Consider the following 25,663-nt stretch of genomic DNA (forward strand, 5'->3'; position numbering starts at 1 on the left):
AGGTTGGAAAATGTAGGTGGCTACAGCAGAATCTTCGATACAGAGGACATTAAATAAATGATAATAGTCATATAATGACCTCATGGGGGTGGCGATCATTCGATAAAAACAATTTAAAGTATATTGTGTGTCCACTACATTCAGACTCTGCCCTAAGCTCTTTCTCTAGCTGGTGCTAATCCTCAGTGAACCCTCGCAAGTAGTTGCCCTATAAGGGAAGTTCCATAATTATCCCCATTTTTGTATTGGAGGGAACTGAGGCACAGACAAGTAAAGCGAATTATTATTTGGATACTATCTCATCTAATCCTTGCCACAATGATTGGATAGAATTACCGTTTATGGTCCAGAGAGATTAAGAATTTGGTCAAGTCCACACATTATCTATACCAGAGCTCAGTCTACTAAACAGTTCCCAAAGCAGGCAGAAACAAGCTGCTTGCTACATGAAGCAGATTCAAATCCACTGAGGAAATAGCTAGCATAAAAAGTTTGGTTGTGTAGTCATAGTGATGATAATAATAATAGTAACTCATGGTGGGCCTGGAATCATTTTTAGTGGTTATCCTTACCCTCAGAAACAGAATATTTTATATCCATTTGACACATGAAGTTAAGAGGTAAAGGGCCCGGCCCAGAGCCACACAGTTATAAGTAGAGGAGTGGAGTGGGTGTTTTCTCCTCTCCTGTCCAAGAATGATGCTTTGAGGCCTGATTGAACAAGCTGATGATCAACAGCAGCGGAAGAAGCAAAACTGCTGAATTGTCTTGCAAAACTTCACCCTCTCAGAGAAAGGCATTCATGCTATCATGGTGTATTGGTGTCAATAATTCTTTTATCAAGTTGTTGGTCTAATCTGGGGAACCATTTTCTTGTTCTCAAGACACAGAAGAAGGGAAGTATGTTGCCCTTTTGCAGGCCAGGAGGAGATTGAAAAGGTATGGGTACCCTTCCCAGGGAAAATCCCTCCCCTGCCCCCTGGAGTGGGGGGCTGCATGGACCCTCATGGGGACACCCCGTAGCCTCCCTGCTTTTGTAGACCAAAGGCCAGCCTTTTTTTTTTCTCCACCAGTCATGACTTTTCTGTAAATGCTCTTGTCAAGACAGACTCCTGAGGAGATAAAGCTGGGAGATGTTGGCCTGTGGCAAATACCTTTCGCAGCTAACCTCAACTGTGAGTGTGTCTGTTTCTGCTCACTGCTCTGAGGGGAGGCTCTTCGGAGCTGGAAAAACCATTTGCTCTCCCTGCTGCTAAAACATCTCCAACTGCAGTGAGCACTGTGGAGAGAAATCCACAAAAAAAAAAAAAAAAAAGGATCCAGCAACATAGCTGGAAAGGCTTAGTCTCTGTTTTCATGAATGTTCTAAAGTCCAGGAAGGCTTGACACCTTCTAGGGCAATGTCTGCCCCTCAGGACAAGGCTCTGGAGCCACTGGGTGATCTATACTTTTGATATCTTCTCATTCTCACCAGATTCTTTTCTTTTTTAAATTTTTTATTAGTGAATCACCGTGAGGTACAGTAACTGACTTTAAAAATTTCATGCTTGTGTTTCAGTCAAACAATGTTTGAAATGTTTGAATACCCATCCCTCCACCAGTGCCCATTCTCCACCACCAATGTTCCCAGTATCCCTCCCACCACCCCCACCCCACCTCTGTGGTAGGGCATTCGCTTTTGTTCTCTCTCTCCTTTTGTCACCCATGATTCTTATCTGCTAGACTTGGTCAAAGGGAGGTCTTACCTGGAGTGCACTTGGAGCCTGCAAACCCAAGGAGAAGCACTAGGGTCAGGATTTGGGGAGACTTGATTAGGAGCCTCATTCTGGATTTCCACAGGTCCCTATATTTACCTCATCTCAGCCAGCTCACATCAATCACACTCTTTTGAAATTGCCCAGGAACACGATGACACGTCTCACCCAATATGCAGTAATATCTCTCTGATCAGAAAATAGATTTTATTTACTTTTGTTTCCCAGAACTTGGCATCATCCTTAGCTGATATAAAGCACTCAATAAATATAGCGATTCAGGAGGTATCCTACAGGAATAGCACCAGTGCTAACATTGAAAGCAAAATCCAAATACTAGGGCTGGTTTTCATCATCCTGAATGGAGTTTTTGCTTCATTGTATTAGTTTGATGTGGATTGTCTCTCTTTATACTCACCATCAACCCTAGTATGTATAATTACCATCATTTTACAGAAATGCAGGAAGTAGAGACGGAAAGGGGTGAAATAGCTTGTTGAGGAGTAAACAATTAGTGAATGGTCTGAGCTGAATTTGAACGCAAAATATCTGATTTTGGTTTGCAGGAAATGAAAATATACTCTTTCATATGCCCCTCAGGATGCTAGTTCCATTTTGTGGTTTATTCTCCTCCAGTCATCTTTTCCCTTGGTGTTCACTATCAGTAGCGTCACTGAGACAAATGGCCGGAAAGGAAAGTACACAGCATCCTTAGCACTGACCCTCCACAGGGACCTACATCTGGTATCACAGATCAGTTCGCACTATTGGAACCAACTGCTCCCAGGCAGAATCCATCTCTGGGATGAAGACAGAACCTGCTCAGTGGAAGCATTTTTCTCAGTCTCCACTCTGCCACCAGACCACTGCCATCTGACTTTGGGCAAGTTTTGAACCTCCTGAAATTTTCTATTAAAACCATGGCAATAATCATTCCCACCCAATATTTTTCCTGTCATGTCTCTATGAAGAACACTGAAAGAACAATGTTGATGACAGCACTTTAAGCATCTGAAAATGCTCTGCCAATATGAGGAGGTAGTATCAAAGTCCAGCCACTCTTATGTAAGCAATAGAATTGGTTTTTTCATTGGGATTTTTGTATGTAATAAAAAGTAATGAGAAAAAATACCTTCTTGCTCTGAGAACAATAGCATACAGAGACAGAGACTGAGAGACAAAATAAAAAGAAAATTAGGTGAAAGATGAAACACAGATAAGATTGGGAGGGAGAATTAGGGAGAGAATCCAAGATAGAAACAGGACTTAAGGGACTGGAGAGATAGCACAGCGGGTAGGGCATTTGCCTTGCATGCAGCAGACCTAGGGTTCGATTCCCAGCATCCCAATATGGTCCCCTGAGCAACGCCAGGAGTAACTTCTGAGTGTAGAGGCAGGAGTAACCCCTGTGCATCACCAGGTATGACCCAAAAAGCAAAAAAAAAAAAAAAAAGAAACAGGACTTAAGTAATTTCACTTGTTAGCATCTGCTCCCAAAACACAAAAGCATTAATTCAAAATGACTATGCATACCTGTGTTCATTACCAAGATCCAGAAATAACCTAAATGACCAAGACAGAACAATGGATAAAAAAGCTGTAGTCTATATATATAATGGAATGCTATGCAAATGTAGGAAAAGATTAAATCATTCATTTCGAACCAGTGTGGATGGAACTGGAGAAATCATGTTAACGAAATAAGTTAGAGGGAGAAGAACAAATACTAGATGTTCTCACTCATCTGTGCAATAAAGAGACAAAAGAAGAAAATCAACTCAAGCAATGACAAACCCTTAGCCTTGGATTGCAAAATCGACTAAAAAACAGTGCGAGAGGAGTGGGGGGGGGGGGATATCAAGCCAGAAGTAACATCAGGAGAGTGGTGGAGGGTGATGGATGCTTTGGTGAAGACACAGTTACTATGTACAGCAACACCATAAATGTTAACACTATTATAACTATAGGAAGACATTTCTTTGTCCTTTCTCTCTTCCCACAAGGAGTTTAGATTTATCAGGTTAAACCCATCACAGTGCTCCCAAGTCACTCCCATTCTTTTGTTTGTCTGTAACCACTTCTCCATGCTCTCCTCCCCAACCAGTTCATCAGCTTTTCCCCTAATCAGAATCTGATCATTTGTAAGGTCAGGTCCTTCTAGGACACTGAAATTTAATATTGCAAGTCCTATTAGAGGACTGTAAGTTAATATTGCCTTTCTCCTCTCCTTATGTCTTATGAATAGTTTACTTTATTGCAATGTCCTTTTTGTATAGATACAGGAAGACAGTTAATATGCTTTGTAACTTAGGATTTAATTGGCTTTGAATATTATTCACTCCCGGGTATCTGCTTTCTCAACTTAAGCCTCAGTTTCCCTTAGTTCCTAACACCGCAAAAGCAGGATCCCGCCAAGGGACTGAATGGACCCAGGGCAAACGGTGAGCTACACTGGCATCAAAATGGGCCAGGCCAAAGTACCACAATTCTTAACTATAAGTTAAGAGCTTGATGATAGACAAATGCTGTCATGATCCAAAAGTAACGATGAGACTAGGACCCTGCTAGGGATAGGGAAGACTATCTGGTCTGAGCACTGTAGTCTGAGATTGAGATGGCCCTAGGAGAGCAATTCTATAAGTTTAAGGTATTTTCTTTCTTACTGTATCCATAAAAAATGATTTATATTATGTATGCGTATATGTTTGTTGGACAAGGAAAGGAGAAACACACCCAGGGGATTCTGCTCTAGGGCGGGTCGACCTGCTAATGAGAATCTGTCCTAGAAGTGGCTTTCCCTGCGGGAAAGAACTCTACCCCTATTGATTGTGACCACACCTATGTGCAATTGTTACCTCAACCCCTCATGCTGGGGGATATAATGAGACTGGAAGAGTGGGCTGGAGAATCAGGACTCAGACTCCAAAAGGAGAAGGAGAAAGGGGATCCAGATCCAGATTCCAGAGCCAGAAGGAGGATGAAGGGGGATCAAAAAGGAGAATGAAGTAGCATGGGGGAGGCAAAGGAGAGACCGGAATTAATGGAGAGAGGATTGTAATAAACTGCAACTAAGTCCAACCAGCCTGGCCCTCATTTCCTTCCTTTGCCTGCCCATCGCCATGGACCTCCCCAGGTTGGGGGAACCAGCGTGAGACTACAGAATACAGGCAGCGGGGGAGATAGACTGCTGCTGTCTTTTTGAGTTTACACAATAACCATGTTACCTACATCATACTTTTTTAATTATAGGAAAAAGAGAAGAGATGGGGCTAACAAGAGAAAGTCAAAAAGAAAAAGAACCCCAAACCGAGACAAAATTAATTCTAATCATTTAAATACTTCCTCCCACTGGCTGTTGTGTAAGTTCATCCTTCTGGCTGTCCCTCCATAGCACCGCACAATGTTTCCCTTCATGTGTGTGCCAGGAAAAGGGGCTTCTGTTAGAAGAAGCATAATGGGAAGTGAAGCCACTTGGGTTGCACACTAATGACTGGCTTCAGCAGAACTGTTGACTGATTTGCAGCTCAACATTTTTCTGAGTTTCCTACAGTGCTCACTGGTCAGCAGCCACCTCACAGAAGTTACAGACTTCTGAGAACCATCTTAGAGCTCAATGAATGGACTTTTCTCTTCCGGGTAAATTGAGGATGTGAACCCAAACCCTCCAGTTAGTGCTCGGGCGAGGGAAGAACTATGAATTTGCCACAGGCTGAAGAATGCTGAACTCACTTACGAGTCATGGTCATGGTGTTCCTTTCTCCTTTTACCATGAAGGGAAGGACCCAAACTACACTGGTGATGAGAACATTCCCCCTTTTAGCTTGGTCCTAAAAACCCTGTAGCTAATGGCTGTTCATTGTGTAGATGGTCCTGAAGACTGCTCATTCAACTACCTCTCTTCCCACCCCTCACCGACACTGCCATAGACAGATGTTGAGATGCCATCAGTTTGGTGTATGTACCACAATTACCCAGACACAGGCAGCTGATTCTCACAGCATACATATGATGTGGATAAAGGAAGGCTGAGAGGAATAAGTGACTTCAAAATCAATACTCATGATGCAATGGCTGCATGCCAGGGGCTATCTGGGTACATGACACAAATCCCTATAAGTCTCTGTTCTAAATTATTCCCCCACAGTCTGGAGTGATAGTTCAACGGGTAGGGCATTTGCCTTGCACACGGCCCACCCGGGTTCGATTCCCAGCATACCATATGGTCCCCCAGCACCTCCAGGAGTGATCCCTAAATGCAGAGCTAGGAGTAACCCCTGAGCATCACTGGGTGTGATCCAAAAAAGCAAAACTAAATAAATAAATAAAATCCACCAAGCTTTAAAAAATAAAATAACTTAAAATAAAATAAAAAAGTAAATTATCCCCCCAATTTAGAGCTTTGAAAACTGAAACCATAGTGTAAGAAGCTTGCATAGGGTCCTGTAGCCATCAGAGAGACATGATTGAGACCCCTCTGATGCCTCATTCAGGCACATTTTCCTGTATTCTTCTCTAGCGGATTTCAGCATTTGTTTTTGATGGGGCATGATACCATCATGGGTAGGTCAGGTTCATGCCATTGACCAGTAAGAAGTTGAAAAAGAAAATTTCTAGAAACTTCTTTTTCTTTGATTTGCCATTTTCCTCTCTGTGCACTCAATAAAAATTAAAGTGCTAGCTCCTTAAAGAAATTCCAAATCTACTCATAGTATCCTTGGTAAGCCTGAGGTTGCTTACTTCAAGTGTCCTGAACAATAAAAATTGCTTACCTCAGAGAAACTCAGTTCAAGTGGTCTGTTCTGGCCTGTTACAGTTGTCCAGTCAGATGTGTGTGTGCATGTGCATGTATATGTGTGTGTGTGTGTGTTCAAAGTTCCATAAAAAAACCAGAGGAGATAATAAAATACCAACCTCTTTATTGAAGTCTGAGATTCCCTAAAGCTGAAGACTGCAAATTGTGGTGTTTGATTGCCCTAAATGAAAATGTTGGAAGATAAAGAATCCCCTTGGTTTTAACCTTCAAGGAGCAAACCATGCCCAGAGGCGAGGAAATGCAGCCGAACTAACACATTCTCTCTTTCTGCTAAATTCTATATTCCGCAAAAATTCTCTCTTCTTCCTAACTACATTAATGCAGAAAGCAATCAATACAAAAGCACTAGCTCCATCCTAAGGGATCCCCCTTGCAAAACAAAATCTCTGAGCAGTTCAGTTCTGAAAGTTAAACGGTTGACCCCTTACTCTGTACAATACGGGCTCAGAGACACTAATGCATCTTGTTTTTCAAAACAAAATCTGGTCCTAATGAACCATAGATTGTGTCGTAAGGGATGGCCTTTGAAAACACTTCCAGTTGGAAGGTCTTTGTTTCAGAAAACTTCAGGAGGGAAAGCACCCTCTAATAGGACAGTCCACATCCAGAAAACACTGACATCAGACTTCAAACCAATCACAAAGTGGCCCATACTTTTCTCCACCTCTCCAGGAAAGCCACAATATAAAAATCACAATTAACAGAATTCTTCATCTCTCCCTCTCTCCTTCCTGCTGTTGTAGGTGACATCCGTGAGGTGGGCAGGAGAGAAATGGCAGCCTGGAGAAGAGTGTCTACCCTCCTCCCTCTATCCACCTCGGGCACCTGGTGAAGTGTCCTGGGAAATCAAGGACTGATGAGAGCCTGTGATGAGCACCTGCAAGGTCCAGCCCTCCCGTCTCACCAGTCCCACAAGGCATTCATCAAACAGCACCTGGGTTCTACTAGCCCTGCCCAGCTTGAGAGATAATCCCTGCCACCCAACTTCTCTGGGAGCTGTGGAACACAGGCCGCAATGAGAAATTGCTCTTCACAGGAAAGGAAAGTTGGTCCTAAATCTCCCCCAGACTTTCCAGGTTTGTCACCTCCCACCCACAGAAAAGAATTTCAGGTGTAAAGTCTGAATAATAACTGGAGTAAAAATCATAGTATTTAAAATTATGAAAAAGGAAAGAGGGAGATGTGTTCAAGAGGGAATATAGGCTTCTCCAAAGGGAGAGTTCTGGTGGAGATGTGGGTCAGCCCCAAAATGAAGAAGCACCCCGCTTGCCTTCTTGGAGTTGAAAACTGCCCCCACATGGGTCTTTCTGTGGATATTAAAGTCTGTTGCTATCGTACATTAAGGGAAGACTTGAGAGCTTTGGAGTCCACCTTCATATCCTTATCTCAACACTTTGTTCCTGCTGGAGCTACTCTCGGGAGTGGGGTCCAGCCTTCTGTGGGCCTGTGCTGGCCCCAGTTAGAATCTCATCAGTCTCAGCTCCTGCGCCTACAATATGGATCCTGCTATAATGATTTCTGGATATCTTGGGGCTACTGGCAGAGAAACTTCCTTAAATACCAACCTGGTTTTTACTCTTCACTGAGAACTCATTGTGAGGGGACCCTCTCCCTTCTAACTACCTACTTCACAGTCCTGAGAAAACAGGTAAAGGAGAAAAGATCACCTAACTGACAGAGGCTCTCAAACTTACTCGGACTACCACCCCCTGGAAATCTGCCTTCTTTAAACAAACAAACTGATGCAACCCCCAGTTGCAATCAAAGTTACTATTACCCTTCTGGAATATTCCAGTACAGGCCCCCAGAGAAAGGGCAGCATGCCTCACTTTAGGAAACACTAATATAATGTATCTCCTCTTCAGGTGGGGGCATGGGGCCTCCCAAGAGGAGCTCAGGGGGCCATGGGCCTCACCTGCATTTCAATGAAAGAGCCTAAAATTGCAGTTACCTTCCTAGCAGTGTTTGGGAAAATCTCTAAGGCCATACCCAGCAGTATTCAGGGGACCTCCAACACTGCTCCCAGTGGTGCTTGGAGGACAAAATGATGTCAGGGAAAGGACTCAGGTTGGTCTATGTGTTCTAACTCTTTAACTGTCTCCAGGCCTGTAATGTGACTCCACATGGAAAACAACTAAAGGGAATAAACCATATTGGGCAGGAAACATTTGACCAGGATATCACTTAGAAAACTGAACAGAGGTATTAGGAGAATATGTGTGCCCTATCTTAAATTGAACAGAAAGATTGTAAGTTCTAAGCATCATTAAATGTCAAATCTTCCAGAATCTGGAAAAAACCTGAGTGCCCAAGAACAGATGGCTGGTTAAAGAAACTTTGGTACATTTACACAATGGAGTACTATGTAGCTGTTAGAAAAGATGAAGTCTCGAAATTTACATACAAGAGGTACTACATGGAAAATATCATGTTAAGCAAAATGACTCAGGAAGGGATAGACATAGGAAGATTGCATTCATCTGGGGAACAAAATAGGAGACTAACACCCAAGAATGGCCGAGATTAGTACCAGGAATTTTACTCCATGGCTTGGAAACCAACCACACATGCTAGGGGGAAAGGGAGCTCAGATAGAGAAGGGAACACCAAATAAAGGTGTTGGGAGGATCCTCCCAGGATGGGAGAAGCATGCTGAAAGTAGACTATAGACCAAACATGATTGTCACCCATTGCCTCTTTTGCAAACCACAACACCCAATAAAAGAGAGAGAACAAAAGGGAATGCCCTGCCACAGAGGCAGGGTGGGATGGGGGGAATGGGGGGGGGGGGAGAGATACTGGGATCCATGGTGGTGGGAAAGGGGCGCTGGTGGAGGGATGGGTATTTGATCATTGTATAACTGAAACCCAAGCACAAAAATGTGTAAGTCTGTAACTGTACCTCATGACGTCTCACTATTAAACATTTTTAAAAATTTTTAAAAAGTCAAATCTTAATGTGGGCTTCCTTTTATTTAGATCTAAAACAAACTAAATGACAATCCAACTGAAGATCCATCACTTCCCATTTGCCTTTCACCGAATGATCATAAAGAAGGTTAGTTTTGCAAAAATAACCGAGTTTCCCTCGGTTTTCTCATAAGTCTCCATTATTCCTTTGTTATTCATATTGTCCTTTTTAGAGGCATTGCTCTAGTTATTACAGCTGCATAATAAATCACCCGAAAATCTAAAGGCTTAAGAATGACACCTGCCTTGCTCATAAATAAACAGTTTGAGCAGAACACTGTGGAGACAAGTCCTCTCTGCCCAGCTGACCATCAGCTAGAGCCGACAACAGTCTGAGGATTAGGATTAGCTACTGGTGCTCACTCATGGCTGATGCCTGCATTAGGACAACTCAGCTGGAGGTCGTATCGCTTTGAAGACTTCACTTGGGCAGTCACACAGCAGCATTTCTGCCACATTCCAATCCACTGAAGCAAATCTCTCAACCATCCCACTGTCTTGGGGAATTGTGTCTACTTTTTGTAGGAGTCTCGGAATTTGTGGATGCTTTGTTAAAAAAAAAAAAAACGCTATCTTCCTTGTTGCTTTTCTCCTCCAAGTGTTGGCTGGTCCAGCTCTGTCAGCTCTCTTGGGCATTGCCTCCGAATGAATTTAGCATGGCAGGCATGAGGCCTTGGATTCTTACCTGCCTCATGTCCCATTTATAGGCTTGATGTAGTAGATACCCAATAAAAAGCTGGTACGCTAACTGATTTACAGTTTTCTGGCATCACTTCTGTCAACTTTATGAAATCCTGCATTCTTTACAAGACTTGCAATTTTACTTTGCAACCATTTTTCCTTCACTTTTTACTAGGCTGTCTGGTACTAACAACATGTGGCCATCAACAAGAAATTGGTTTTTAAAAAGATGATTGAAATGGGGACTAATATCGCAAATGGTCTCTTTAATTTTAGGGAGGACATAAGGAGCTCTGTTGCTTACAAGAGAATTCCCAGCTGGGAGAGCCCCGATAGCAAAGACTTAAATAACAAGGACTCCCAGAACACCAATGAGCAGATCAAAATTCTCTGGGCTCAGGATGTGGCTGCCTGAGGCTCGGGATTCAATTCTTGGCATAACAGCCACCACAATACATTCTCCTAGTTTCAGATTTTCCAATTGAGAAAAAGACAATTGCCTCTCAAGTTCTGATGTCTCCATGATTTTGAAGTCTGGAATTTTAGGTCAAGGGCATAGATGGTGATCCTGATTATCAGTATCCACAACACACTTAAAATTAGTAGCACTAATAATAAATTCTGATGTTTAAGATAATGGTTATCTAGTTATTGTTCACTAAGTATCAGACACCATGATTTTCATATGTTATCTCATGTTATCTCCAAAACAGTTTCCATTTTTTTTTTTTTTTTGCTTTTTGGGTCACACCCAGCGATGCTCAGGGGTTACTCCTGGCTCATGCACTCAGGAATTGCTCCTGGTGGTGCTCGGGGGACCATATGGGATGCTGGGAATCGAACCTGTGTCAGCCATGTTGGCTGCGTGCAAGGCAAACGCCCTACCCGCTGTGCTATCGCTCCAGCCCCAACAGTTTCCATTTTCAAATGAGCAAATAAATTACATAATTTCTCTGTTTACATGATGGAAACTACTACCACAGCTTTAGGATGTTCAGTAGATGAAAAGTGTTCACAAATTCCATAAGTTCCCTTCCTGAGCTCATTCTTATATTCTTTCTGCACCTCTGCTATATAACAACTTAAGATTTCATTCTTCCTTGTAATAAAATGAAAGAAGAGCAGTACCAGTGTTCCCTAGATGACGCTGGGTTCTTTCACACTGTGCTTCAGACCTCTAATTGGCTAAAGCCTGGACACAGACTTTAAAACTAAACAAGTATATTTATAGGATAAGAAGATGGAGCATAGAATAGATCAATCGGTGATTAATGTAGAATTCGAACTAAGCAAACAAAAGGGGATTTAATCTCAGAATCATAGGCTCTATGTGACTCTTAGAAAGAACTAAAAAGCAAATTGGGAGCTTGCAAAGACCTCAGAGATTAACTAGTTCAATACCTTCCCTTTGTAGATCAAGACGCTAAGGCCCAGAAGGATACAGTAAAATGGATTCACCAAATTATTAACTAGGGAATCTTAACACAGTATTTTCCAAGAATTTTTTTTTAACCTTTAAAAGTAAAACTCACTAAAATTTGTGTTTCCAAAGCAGAAAATTCAAACCATAAATGCATGATCTTGTTCCCAACAGAAGTTGAAAATATCCTTTAAACATAGAAATGTATTAAGATTACATCATGACTTAATGCATAAATCTTTAGGTTCTATGAAAAGGGATCCCAATTTTATTTTCATAAAAATTCTCCTCTTTCTAGAAGAATAAAAGAGAGAAAACCAGGTTTCTTGAGTCCCTTTCTATAGCTACAGAGCTCCTATGACTTTTTTCTAAATTATTCCCCATTCTTCAGTTATAAAACTGAATGATACAAAACACGGCTTGCTTTAATAAATGGGTTTCTTAGAGATTCAGTCATGTTCTTAATTCAGCAAGGGTCTCTGCTATTTAAAGAAATCACAATGTGAATTCTTTTGAAACTTCTTTTCTGATGTAAATCACCTCCCCACAATTTTTCTGTTTTGTAAATTCATATTTCTGTATGTAAAGGTGCTTCTTAAATGAGATTCTCTGCATCACATACCCTTACTTCTTCTAGGAAGAAATCAAAAAAAAAATATTTAAAGGCAAGTGAATGGGGCAAAATGCTTGAATATCCTCAGGTAAAGCAGGCAAAAACACAAAGCCTTTATTTCCTTTATCCTGAGGCTGTTTTTCAAGATCCAGTCAGGATGAACAGCAGCAAATAGCTCACGAATGTTTAATACATGATCAAGTGCATCTCACAATTTTACCCCAACACCTAATGTATTATTCTAGTAGGCTCTGAGAGACAAGCATCAATCAACATTCAAGCTACCTCATCCTTTCTCAAGGTGAAAGAACTAAAACAACTGTATTATCTGTATGACAATCACTCCTGTTTTATTTGGAGTTGCGTTCCACTCTGACCATCACAGAAGCAATGACATAGTTTTACTGCTGCTCTTATTAAATATTATTACTGCGGTGCAAGCTTGACGGTCGAGAGAGGAGACAAAGGAGGCAGCTTCATTGCCCAGAGGAGATCCAGTAATCAGATGGTCTGCAGCCTGAAAAGGACATCAATCTTGCTGAATTCAATTCTGAATATACACTTTAGCAGCGACTGTATAGTCTCGGTATAAAATGTTGACAGTACTAAGGCGATTGCGAACCTCAAAAATGTGTGTTTAAGAGAGAGAACAAAAGGGATGGCTGTAGAGATTGAGAACAGTGTTAAGAATACTAATTGAGATTTCAAAAAGCAGTACCCAGAAAGTACATTGACACAGCTATAGTATCTTTCTTCCTCCCACTGAAATCCTTTGTTGTCTTTGTCTTTTTGTTCTTAACATCAGTCTAGTGCCCAGCCCACGCCCTTGATGATATTGAGGAATACTATCTCCACCGTATCCTCAGGGGATTCTTGCAGAGGATTCTTTCTTGGCAGGAAGCTTGAGAGACAGGGCCCCATACCCTGGTAGGCCGTGCTACCACATCATCTGGTACTCAGCTGAATTTTAAACAAGTAAAGCAGAGAAAAAGGGTTGCTTAAATATAATAAGAGCAGCATCAAGGCTACACCGAGGCATGACCAATTCTGTTTCCTGAATCTCTGGTTCACGGTCATTTTTCCAGACATGATTTTGCAACCTTCACTGTGTTTTCCATATATCTCCTTTTTGCTTTGGCTTCAGAAAGGAACTCTTACTTGCAACTCAAACATTGGGGTATCATTCACTAGAGATTTTCATAATTGTCTAATGACTGGACCCCAGAATGGGGCCCTCCTCCGAGGGTAAAGTATTCTTTCCAAAATTCTCTTTGTTATTCAGTATTCTCACTTTGTGCCTTACAATAATATGAGTAAGACATAGCAAAAAATGAGCTTATCATGAATACTTATCGTTATCATTCTATGTGTGAGATATAATTCTGCTATTGCTCTGCTGAGCTGACTCCCCAAGAGTATTTTGGGACATAAAAGGAATAGAGGCATGATAGAGTTTGGTCTATATTGCAGCCCTGCAAATGTGCACAAGACTGCAGTAGGAACATGGTAAGAAATTCAAGAAGAGATTCTTTACACCAGAGAAATTTTTGAAGCGAGGAGCCAGGCGGCTTTACCTACCAAGGCATAAAGTTGACCTTGGGTGAAGAATCTCTCAGAACAGATCTTTCAATTCTAGGAGTTCCAGAATCATAGCCCAATGAGCAGAGAAGCTAAGTATGGCCATTAAAAGCTGCAAATGGAGAGTAAATAAAAAGGAAAGCCAAGATCAGTGCCTGTATTCCAGAAGAGTCTATAGAAGCAGAGAGAAAAGCATTCCACACTTGGGGAGGACTTGTCCAGGAGGCAAAGGGACTATATATATGAAGGAAAGTCTAACTAGCACCAAAAGGGATGACCAGAGGTCTCCTATGCAGAATGAAAAACTCAGAAGTTCCAGTAATGCCAATAAGTAACCATAAATCTCCCTTGGTTCAATGCTCTGACAATATATCTTTATGTTGCATATATGTTTTACCCAAAGCATTTGTGCATTTGTATAGGAATTGGGGCAGTGTGTGTGTGTGTGTGTGTGTGTGTGTGTGTGTGTGTGTGTGCGTATAGCTTGTTTTCTCCCTCTAAACTATTCCACTTTGCTGAATTGAAAAGAATCTTTAGAACTACCATACTCTATTTAATCTCTGAATACAGGAATACTTAGGAGACTTACTAAGGAAGAGATGAGGAAAACTTTGAACTTTGATCAACAATAACAAATGATTCTACAGAGAGAGAGAGAGAGAGAGAGAGAGAGAGGGAGGTCTGAGTCCAGATTGGTACTCACAGAAGCCAGACTAGGCACATGAAAAGAGAGCTCATAGAAAGACTGACTTATTATCACCAGTCTTTAGGAAGTGTACAAAAATATTAAATTCTCACTCCTGTGTTCCTATATTCCATCACCCATCACATCCATGTAATGTATCTTAAAGAATAGCTGGAAATTAAGAATAGCTGAGATCAACACCAGGAGGATTACTCCATAGCTTAGAGGCCAGCCGGGTAATCTAGGGGAAAGGGCAGTTCAGATAGAGAAGGGAGCACCAAATAAAGGGTGTTTGGTGGATCCTCCCAGGAGGGGAAATGCATGTTGAAAGTAGACTATGGACTGAACATGTTTGCCACTCAATGCCTCTTTTGCAGACCACAACACCCAAAAGGAGAGAGAGAACAAAAGGGAATGCCCTGACACAGAGGCAGGGTGGGAGGGGGGGGTGGGGGGGATATTATCCATGGTGGTGGAAAATGGGCACTGGTGGAGGGATGGGTATTTGATCATTGTATGACCGAACCCAAGCACAAAGATTTGTAAATCTACAACTGTACCTCATGGTGCTTCACTAATAAAAAAAAAAAAGTGCCCTACCCTGGATTGTTCCAGTGCCTCCACTTCTCATCGGATGCACAACTGCTCAATAGAGGCTCTGCGCCAGTTCCAGCTGGGTTTCCGGAGTATCCCGCCCAGGAGCCCGGGCTCTGCACGCAGTCGGGTTAGAGTGCGCCACCTAGTGGGATGACCGGGCAAGTCACTTAAACCTGGAGCTGTCATCAATGGGTAGTTAATCATCTACTTCCTAAGGCTTCTTTGAAATTATGGAAAGCGTTTCATGCCTTATGGACTGCATGTGAGGGTCTGCCCAAAGTTTCCAAATCTGGGATGGCAGAAGAAAGAGCCGCCAGAAGGTTTAGCTGGCCGTTAGGAGGGCGCGGCCTAAGTGACGTAGTAGTGTCCTTAGGAGAGAGTACTGCTCACTCACTGCACCTTGTGAGGGGTAGAAGTAAAAGTTGCCTGCAAATCACGAGGACCAAATCCGCTACCACCCTGGTCTTGGGCCTCACACTTCCAGAGCTGTGACAAGTAAATTTCTGTTGTTAGAACCACCCAAGTCTAGGGCCTCCTGTTGTCAAGCCCCAACTGACTGGGACAGTCTGAAAAGCTTTGTGCACTTTGCCTACTATATAGAAAATGTTCGTGACAATAATTATACATAAGAATATAGGTAAATAGAGATAATTAAACGAAGTTACTGAGTAGGCAAGTCTGGGTTTCAGAAAGGCTCAGAAAAAGATTTCACTTACACTGCTAAACTAATTCCACCAGGAAAACAGCTGGGAGGATGAACTGGGATGGACACACTTTTTAAATGTACTTATTTGCAGTTTTTATTTTGAAGAAGCGGAAGCAGCAGCTGCCACTGTGCCCACCACAAGACAGACCGTTGACAAGTCTTGGTGGTACCTGTCAGGGACAGTGACTCTCCCGCCAGGTTCATGTGGGAAATCAGGAGGGCAGATTTTCTTAGGCGATTTTCTCGTTCATTCTGCTTTCTGCTTGGCTAAAAGGGTACATAAGCTGTTTGTCTCAAATGAATGCTCCAGTAGATAAAACACCAAAAGGGGTTTGGGGAAACATAACAAAATAAGAATTGCCACAGTGGCTTAGAACAACGGCCTGACAACAGCAACAGGAGACATTTTATAAGAAAGGATTGCAGCTTCCTCCAGAATCAAGGCCTCACGAGCTTAGAAGCAACTCTTTGGTGTCTTTAAGTTCTTATTAAGGCTCTATCAAGCACAACTTTATTTAAGCCTTGTACAAGGTTTGTTGTTTATTTATCAGCATTTTCTTAAACTGTAATGGGGGCAATAAATTTATTCAACAAATTTTTATTCCTGTGTTTTATTTCTCTCAAGCACTGTCCTATTACACTGTAGAATCTGAAGCAAGCCCCGAATCTGATTCTGCTTTAATATGGCCCTCTATAAAATAGGAAAATATTAGCAGCTCCTCAGAAGCATCACAATCAAAGGAAGAGATTCCTGAACATATGTTTCTCTCTGTCATAAGCTCTGCAAAGCAAAAGGTGACTTAAAACTGGATACTTGAATTCCATTTTCTGTGCTAACTTATATCCATCCTACAAGAATAATGAAAGAAATATGAGACAAAGAAAACCTTGCAATCCAGTTGAATAGTAGATTATGAACCAACAAAATAATGTTGTGTGTACCCCACTTATGTTCCTTGCAGCATCTAGTACAATAGCCAGAAAATCCCAAATGTTCAACAATGGGTCAATGGATAAAGAAATTTCAGTAGATATACATAGTAGAATACTATGCACCCTCAAGGGAAAATTTTCAAGTCGGCATAACTGGATCAGGAGCAACCAAACTCTTTTGGCCTATGCCAACAACACTATTGTAATCATGTTATCTAACTATAATATATATTAGATATACATGTGTGCAATGTATGCATGTGTGTGCCCATCCATAGTCAGAAGGCATTAAAAAAATTACCAGCTGCATTAAAATCTGCAACATATACATGGCATATACAAACGTTTGATGGAAGAAATAATAAAGACAGTATTTTTTCTTTGAGTTGAAGAAAATTCAAAGACAAGTAGTTCCATATTACCAAAATGAGAAAATCAATAACAAGTAAAATCACCAGGATCACCTAGAATTCGACAGGAAATTTTTATTACCATCTATCACATTGGTTTTAGACCTGAGTGACTTAAATCAGTGTTTTATGTCAGATAGGAGTAATACTATCTGAATGGTAATACTATTAGAATGGAGAGTTGATATTTTCTTTTCAGGAGGTAGTACTATAAGAAGTACAATGCTTGGGGCTGGAACGATAGCACAGCGGGTAAGGCATTTACCTTGCATGCAGCCAACATGGCCGACACAGGTTCGATTCCCAGCATCCCATATGGTCCCCCAAGCACCGCCAGGAGTGATTCCTGAGTGCATGAGCCAGGAGTAACCCCTGAGCATCGCCGGGTGTGACCCAAAAAGCAAAAAAAAAAGAAAAAGAAAAGAAAGTACAATGCTGGAGAGGCAGGGCAGAGTGAGCAAGTTAACATAATGTCTTTCTCTTCCTTTCTCCCTTATTAAAAGCAAAATTTTTTTCATAAAGTGTTATAGTCACTTTCAAAATGCAAAAATGAGTCTAGTGTGAAAAATTTGTATGTAGTTGTCATCTCAGTGTCTTTGGAATTGAATTTTGGGATTTATTGAGAAAATAATAATTAAAAGTAAATACCCTCTAAATAATTTATTACGATCTTATGATGCTCACATTTGTTAACGATGTAAAAAGGCAAAATTGTACTGCTAGAAGAACATATATTACAGCTAAGGTAGTTGTTCTATTTGTTATAATGCTGAAAAATGTTTTTAATTAAGTGATATTAATATAAGTGCAAATAGAATTCTTTGGGACTGCTTCTTCTTACAAAGAGGTTTTAAATATTAAATGAAGGAAAATGCAAACTACCCTTAGTTTGTCCATCTTAAAAATGAAAGTTGTATGACCTTGTATCAAGGGAATACAGTGTAGATTAATTAGCTAATTACATCTTGGTTGTAGGCAGTGTTGTAAAGAGCTTGTGGCCCTTGCTCGAGCCAACATTTTCATCTGAAACACCAAGTCATTTAAGTCAGAGCAAGAGACTGTCAACAAATCGGGGGAAATAGATGAATAAGCCATATAAGAGATGTGGCTTAGTGCTGAAGAATTAAAGAAACTCGCCCTGTATTACTTTTATGACCTTGTCAAGTTATCCGATCCCTTTGAGACTCTATTTTCTAGCCAAGAAAATGAGAAGAGGGGCCAGAGAGCCAAGACAGTGGGTAAGGTGCTTGCCTTGCACATGACCAACCCAGGTTCAGTCCTCAGCATCAAGAAGGAAGGAAGCATCAAGAAGGAAGGAAGGGAAGCATCAAGAAGGAAGCATCAAGAAGGAAGGAAGGGAAGCATCAAGAAGGAAGCATCAAGAAGGAAGGAAGGGAAGCATCAAGAAGGAAGGAAGGGGGCCAAAACAATAGAAGAGTTGGTAGGGCATTTGCCTTGCACACAGCCGACCTGAGTTCAATCCCTGGCATCCCATATGGTCCTCCAAGCATTGTCCCGAGTAATTCCTGAGTGCAGAGCCAGGAGTAAGCCCTGAGCATCGCTGGGTGTGGCCCAAAAAGCAAAACAAAAAAAAAAAAAAGGAAGGAAGGGAGGGAGGGAGGGAGGGAGGGAGGGAGGGAGGAAGGGAGGGAGGGAGAGTTGGCCAGCACTCAATTTCTATGTACCATTGTTTTAAACTTTTTTATTGAATCACTGTGAGATAGACCCTTACAAATTGTTCTTGATTGGATTTCAGTCATACAGTATTTCAACACCCATCTTTCCACCAGTGATGCACCATTTTCAATAAGGAAAACAAAAGAAACATGAATACCACAACTACAAATTATGTGGTCAAGTTTTCCCTTTTAGAAAGCAGCAGTACAGTGTGGGGCAATGGATGATCCTCACTCAGTCAAAACCACCTTCATGATCTTGAATCTCACCTGTTAGGTAAATGCAGGTACAGAAACTTTTAAAAGAATTTTTATTGATTTACCATTGGTTTATAGCAATAACATTTGGAGAATACAGCTTCAGACCTCTAAAAGTGCCTAAGTCTCACCAGACTCACCACTCAAGTTCCAGTGCTATCATACAATCAAAATAACCCCCTCCCCCACTCCTCCCACCCTTCGTCCCCATCCCTCTAGTATCCACCAGATTTTTTATGCTCTACAAGCTTCTTTGTTGTGTTTTCCCAGTTTATTTGCTTTGGTTATCCATAGTTCACAGACAACCATCCAGCAATCGTCTTTCACTTCTTGGTTTACTTCAGTTAACAAACTCCTCTTAAGTTCCTTTAACATAACAATTTTTATATACAGAGAACTACCCACATTAAAAAAAAAAGGCAATTAACTGTGGAAGATAGAACCACACCAGTGGACCATACCAGGTAGGCTCAAGGGAAAGTCTAGTGGCCAGATGCCCTCCTATCTCCCTCTCCTGAACTGCCCAGAAAGAGCATCAGAATATGAACAATACCGTAGAGTTCCATCCAAATAGGTCTCCACTTGTATCTTCTCACCAGTTTCTTCTAAATGTCTTTGACTCCCTCTTCAATCTGTTTCTGCTGATAAACACCCTCTAGCTTAGAATACTCTTAAAGGGGCTGGAGCAATAGCACAGAGGGGAGGGTGTTTGCATTGCACACGGCCAACCCAGGTTCGATTCCCAGCATCCCATCTGGTCCCTCGAGGACTGCCAGGAGTAATTCCTGAGTGCATGAGCCAGAAATAACCCCTGAGCATCACTGGGTGTGATCCAAAAAGCAAAAAATAAATAGATAGAATACTCTTAAAGTCTCCACCTTACTTCACCCACACAAATGACATTAAGTTGTTCTCATTATCATGTCCTTGTTTCATTCATTCATTCATTTGTCTAGTATTTATTACTGTGGATAGTTGCCTTCACTTGATTTTGATTTTCTGTGAGTAAAATATGGGCATATGGAAGCTACTGGGTGGTGGCCCACAGGGTCTTCTCTACAGTCTGACCACCAGAGTTCAAATCTCAACTTTCCCACTTTCTGTTATATTAAACAAGTTTCTTTTTTTTTTTTTTTTTGGTAGCATTTTTATTTTTTTTTTAATTTTTGTGTTTTGAGTCACACGAGATACACAGTTACAAAGCTGTTCATGAATGGGTTTTTTTTTTTAATAATTTATTTATTTGTTGAATCACTGTGGGAAAAGTAACAAAGCTTTCAGGTTTAGGTCTCAGTCATGCTAATATCAAACACCTTTCCCTTATTTTTTACCACGAAGAACCCCATTTAAACCTCACCCCCCACCCCTCCCAATGCCTGTGAGGCAGATAAATTCTAGTTGACACACTATCTGCTTTGATTAGATTCATTGTTTCAATAAAAGATGCACCACTATTATTTAGAGTTTACCCCCTCCCCCCACATCAGACATGCTGAGAAAGCATTGTGAAGTGATTCGCTTTCTACAGCTGGGTTCAAGAATTAAATGTTGGTTTTGGATTTCCGCTATTTTGCTAATTAACCCTGGAAGTATTTCTACTGAGAGTCAGATAATTAAGAGATTGGTTTCTGTGCTCTGGAGTCGTGGTCGTGCTGGAGAACTGCTCGTGGGGGGGGCAAAGGGCAGCCTCGGTAGGGCGTGAAGAACGGACTGGAACACCTCCCTTCCCATGAGGTTTTAGTCACCCCCACGCCCCCGGCTCACACCTGCTCTCCACAAGGCACCCATGTGGCCGCCATCTTTCTTTCCAGAGAGGAGAGGGCGAATGGGGCAACACCCTTTCCCCTCCAGACAGACATGATGGCCTGGATTAACGCATAGTCCGTTCACTTTTCTGCTCCAAGCTGCTGGGTTCTGCATTAAGTCCTTGTGCTTCTGGGGCCGAGGCCGTGCTGGAGAGCCGCTCGTGGGGGGCAACTGGTGACCTCGGTAGGGCGTGAAGGACGGACCGGAACGCCCCCCTTCCCATGAGGTTTTAGTCGCCCCCGCGACCCCGGCTCACACCTGCTGTCCACAAGGCTCCCATGCGGCCGCCATCTTTCTTTCCAGAGGGAGGAGGGCGGAAGGGATCAACACCCTTTCCCCTCCGGGCAGACACGATGGCCTGGATTAACGCATAGTCCTTTCACTTTTCTGCTCCAAGCCGTTGGGTTCTGCATTAAGTCCTTGTGCTTCTGGGGCTGTGGCCGTGCTGGAGAGCTGCTCGTGGGGGGCAACTGGCGGCCTCGGTAGGGCGTGAAGGATGGACTGGAACACCCCCCTTCCCATGAGGTTTTAGTCGCCCCCACACCCCCGGCTCACACCTGCTCTCCACAAGGCACCCATGTGGCTGCCATCTTCTTTCCAGAGAGGAGAGGGCGAATGGGGCAACACCCTTTCCCCTCCGGACAGACATGATGGCCTGGATTAACGCATAGTCCGTTCACTTTTCTGCTCCAAGCTGCTGGGTTCTGCATTAAGTCCTTGTGCTTCTGGGGCTGTGGCCGTGCTGGAGAGCCGCTCATGGGGGGCAACTGGCGGCCTCGGTAGGGCGTGAAGGATGGACTGGAACACCCCCCTTCCCATGAGGTTTTAGTCGCCCCCACACCCCCGGCTCACACGTGCTCTCCACAAGGCACCCATGTGGCTGCCATCTTCTTTCCAGAGAGGAGAGGGCGAATGGGGCAACACCCTTTCCCCTCCGGACAGACATGATGGCCTGGATTAACGCATAGTCCGTTCACTTTTCTGCTCCAAGCTGCTGGGTTCTGCATTAAGTCCTTGTGCTTCTGGGGCCGAGGCCGTGCTAGAGAGCCGCTCGTGGGGGGCAACTGGTGACCTCGGTAGGGCGTGAAGGACGGACCGGAACGCCCCCCTTCCCATGAGGTTTTAGTCGCCCCCGCGCCCCCGGCTCATACCTGCTAAAATTGTGTATTTCGAGTAGTAGCAATGATAGCAGTAATGGTAGTGTTTGAGATAATCATGGTGGCAGCAGAGACTGTTGATGGAAATAATGGTAAGAGTAAAGTGATAGTAATGTAGCAGAGGTGTAGTAACCACAAGGCTCCCATGTGGCCGCTATCTTTCTTTCCAGAGAGGAGAGGGCGAATGGGGCAACACCCTTTCCCCTCCGGGCAGACATGATGGCCTGGATTAACGCATAGTCCGTTCACTTTTTTGCTCTAAGCTGCTGGGTTCTGCATTAAGTCCTTGTGCTTCTGGGGCTGTGGCCGTGCTCCAAACTTAACTCTGATTTTCAGGGAGAAACGTTGGGTGATTTACTTCCTATTGATCACTTTGTATATACAGAGATGTCACATGGCCGCACGGTTTGGAGGAAAAGTCCTAGTTCCCGCATACTCGAGCTATGCTTGTGGAGGCTTCTGGTCACCGGGGTTCCATCTGGGGGAGGGGGGATGCGGTACCTACCCCATCTGGGACTTCCCGGTGATCTCGGCTCTTTTTGGAACCTGGTTTCTTCTCCGGGAGCTGTGGATTAATGTGATTAATTGTAGAAACCACCTTATGAAGTTTTGTGGAAAGTTTCTTAAGTCAATTTGTGTTTAGTTTTTCAAAAGAACTAGATAAAACTTGAGAACCAATAGATAAAGTTGTTTCTTATGATTATCCCCCAAACTCTCTGAATCAGTCTGAGATCAGCAGCCCCATGGCTGAGCTGCTGATGACATTTGACATAGTACCTTCTATTTAAAACATGATATTTCATGACTGTAGAGTTGTTTGTCCACTTCAAAGGGCCATTGGGAATGGATTTGAGGAGCATTTGTCACTGACAGGGATTAGTGAAGCAAGCAGAGTTGCTACCTCAGAGAGCTCAGGGCAATGACAGCCACTTTGTTCAAGCTTGAGCAGTAGCAAAAAGATGGCAACAGCCTAAAGAAAAGAATCAGACAAGGAACTATTGCTGGGCAAACCCAGGATGACCTGAGGATTTGCTCTAGCCATGCTTTTTGAAGCAACTAGCATCCGCATTGCATATTTATCATAGAAACATTTGGCCATGTCTGAAAATTGATAGAGGAAGTAAAATTGTGTATTTCGAGTAGTAGCAATGATAGCAGTAATGGTAGTGTTTGAGATAATCATGGTGGCAGCAGAGACTGTTGATGGAAATAATGGTAAGAGTAAAGTGATAGTAATGTAGCAGAGGTGTAAGAGCAATCATAGCAATACAGCAGCAATGCTATATTAGTGATAGCAGCTGTTGTCATGGTAGTGACAGAGCCATGGCTGTAGCAATGGTTTAGTAATCGTCTTAACAGTGGTAAACAATGGTAGCAGAGCAGTGATTGTAGTAATGGTGTAATAGCAATCATAGCAGTGAGAGTGTGAGTAACAGAGCAGAGTTTGTAGTAATAGTGTAGTAGCAATTGCTGCAGTAACAATCATTCTAATCCTGGAAGCATCAGAAGCGGATGCAACTGTGGGTGCAGTGAAATAAGTTACCTTTTTATAGCACTATTTAAAATTCCTTCCATGTATTAGCTTGATTCACACAACTACCCTATGAAATAGTAATTATTATAAATGTCCATTTTATAATATTACCCATAATATTTTGAATGATTTCAGTTCTGATATCAAATTTGGTGATACAGTTTCCACAGCATCTCATTAAGACTGTAACCTCATCTCAAATCTTTCCGATCCTACTTGCTAAAGCCCCATCCCCATTCATAGAAGCTGAGGCGACAAGGTCTCTGCATATTTGCAGTTTCCTCTGATGGAAAAGAAACAGCGTGGAGCTTTTTGCTTTCAATACAGGTGTCACTCTTAGAAAATCATATAGGGGAAATAGATACCCTTCTGATGGTAAATGGTAATGGTGATAGTATATGGTGATAGTGATAGTGATCACATACAGTGATGGTGATAATATTTGATGATGGTGATGGTAATAGTATATGGTGATGGTGGATGGGTGTTTCAAAAAAGTGTGGACTTGAGCACTCAGTGGTCAAGAACCATTCCCCTGGCCGGCCCATGGTGACAGACAGACAAAGGATGGAGGAATGGGAGAATGAAGAAACAGGACCCCGGGCTGGTTGGTTGGTTTATTTTTCTCTCTTCCCCAGCATAGTTCAACCTCTTCCCTTGCAGCATAGTAATTTCTCTTCTTTTCTCCTCAGCGTAGTCTTTCTCTTCCCTTTTCCCTTAGCCTCATTCAACCTCTTTCCTTGCAGCATAATAATTTCTCTTTTTCCATCCCTCCTTACAACATAGTTATATAGAAATCATGAAGGGTGGGAGTACACATAAGTATGGTTGAATATTATCATAACAACAAGTAGATGTAAAGCCCCTCCTGCAGGGGAAGTTTTAGGAGACTAACTCAAGGACAAAATCTCATCTGGGGGTTCAGCATTCTAGATTACTAGGACATCCCCTCAAGGGCTGGAGCGATAGTACAGCGGTAAGGCGTTTGCCTTGCACGCAGCCAACATGGCCGACTCGAGTTCGATTCCTCTGCCCCTTTCGGAGAGCCCGGCAAGCTACCGAGAGTATCAAACCCGCACGGCAGAGCCTGGCAAGCTCCCCGTGATGTATTCGATATGCCAGACAGAGTAACAACAAAGTCTCCAATGGAGATGTTACTGGGCCCGCTCGAGCAAATCGACGAACAACGGGAGGGCCTTTACCTTTTTACCCCTCAAGGGTAGGACTTCATCTAGGGTGTATTGCTTTCTCCTTTTCTCAGCTAGTAATCCATTTAAACAATCATAGTAAACTTACTTCTTACTAATATTTCTAGTCATTTTGTATGAACATGGTAAGAAATATATTAAGCTTAAAGGTTGGCTCTTCCTAGGGACATCTTGCTCTTTATCCCAGATTACAGTCCTCAGGCCAGGCTAGTCTTTCCTGACCCCAGCAGGGTCCTTATTCAGTTACTTCTTTTGGGGTCATGACAGAGTTTGTTCCATGACCGTGCTCTTAACTTATTATATTTCTTATGGCACTTAGCTTGTCCCTTTCTGATGCAAGGGTAGCTTATAGCTTGCCCTGGGTCCATTCTTGTCCCTCGCTGGGATCCTCCTTTTGGGGGTATTAGGAAGTAAAGGCAACTGAGGCTTAAGTGAGGTAAATATGACAGATGCTCAGGAGTAAATATTATTTCGCAGTCAATTTACTCCCATGTTACAATAGCACAGCATCAACTGTCTTCCTGTGTCTATGCAAAAAGGACATTGCTAAAGCATGCAAATAACATGAATGAACAAGAAAAGCAATATAGGATTATTAGTGCCTGATGGAATGGGTGTGTCTCAGGGGCACTGTTGTTGGATTAACTCAATAACCTAAACTCCCTGTGGGAGGAGCAAGAACAACCTAATGTTATCCAACAGATGGGGGATGGATAGTGATAGTGGATGATAATTGTGCATGATGATGGTAAATGGTAGATGGAGTAGTAGATGGAATGTTCCGGTCATGGTCATGGTCAGTCACGGTCCTCCCGTTGTTCGTCGATTTGCTCGAGCAGGCCCAGTAACATCTTCATCATGAGA

This window comes from Sorex fumeus, unplaced genomic scaffold (assembly GCF_029834395.1).
Source record: "Sorex fumeus unplaced genomic scaffold, SorFum_2.1 ptg000013l, whole genome shotgun sequence".
NCBI classification, from domain to species: domain Eukaryota; kingdom Metazoa; phylum Chordata; class Mammalia; order Eulipotyphla; family Soricidae; genus Sorex; species Sorex fumeus.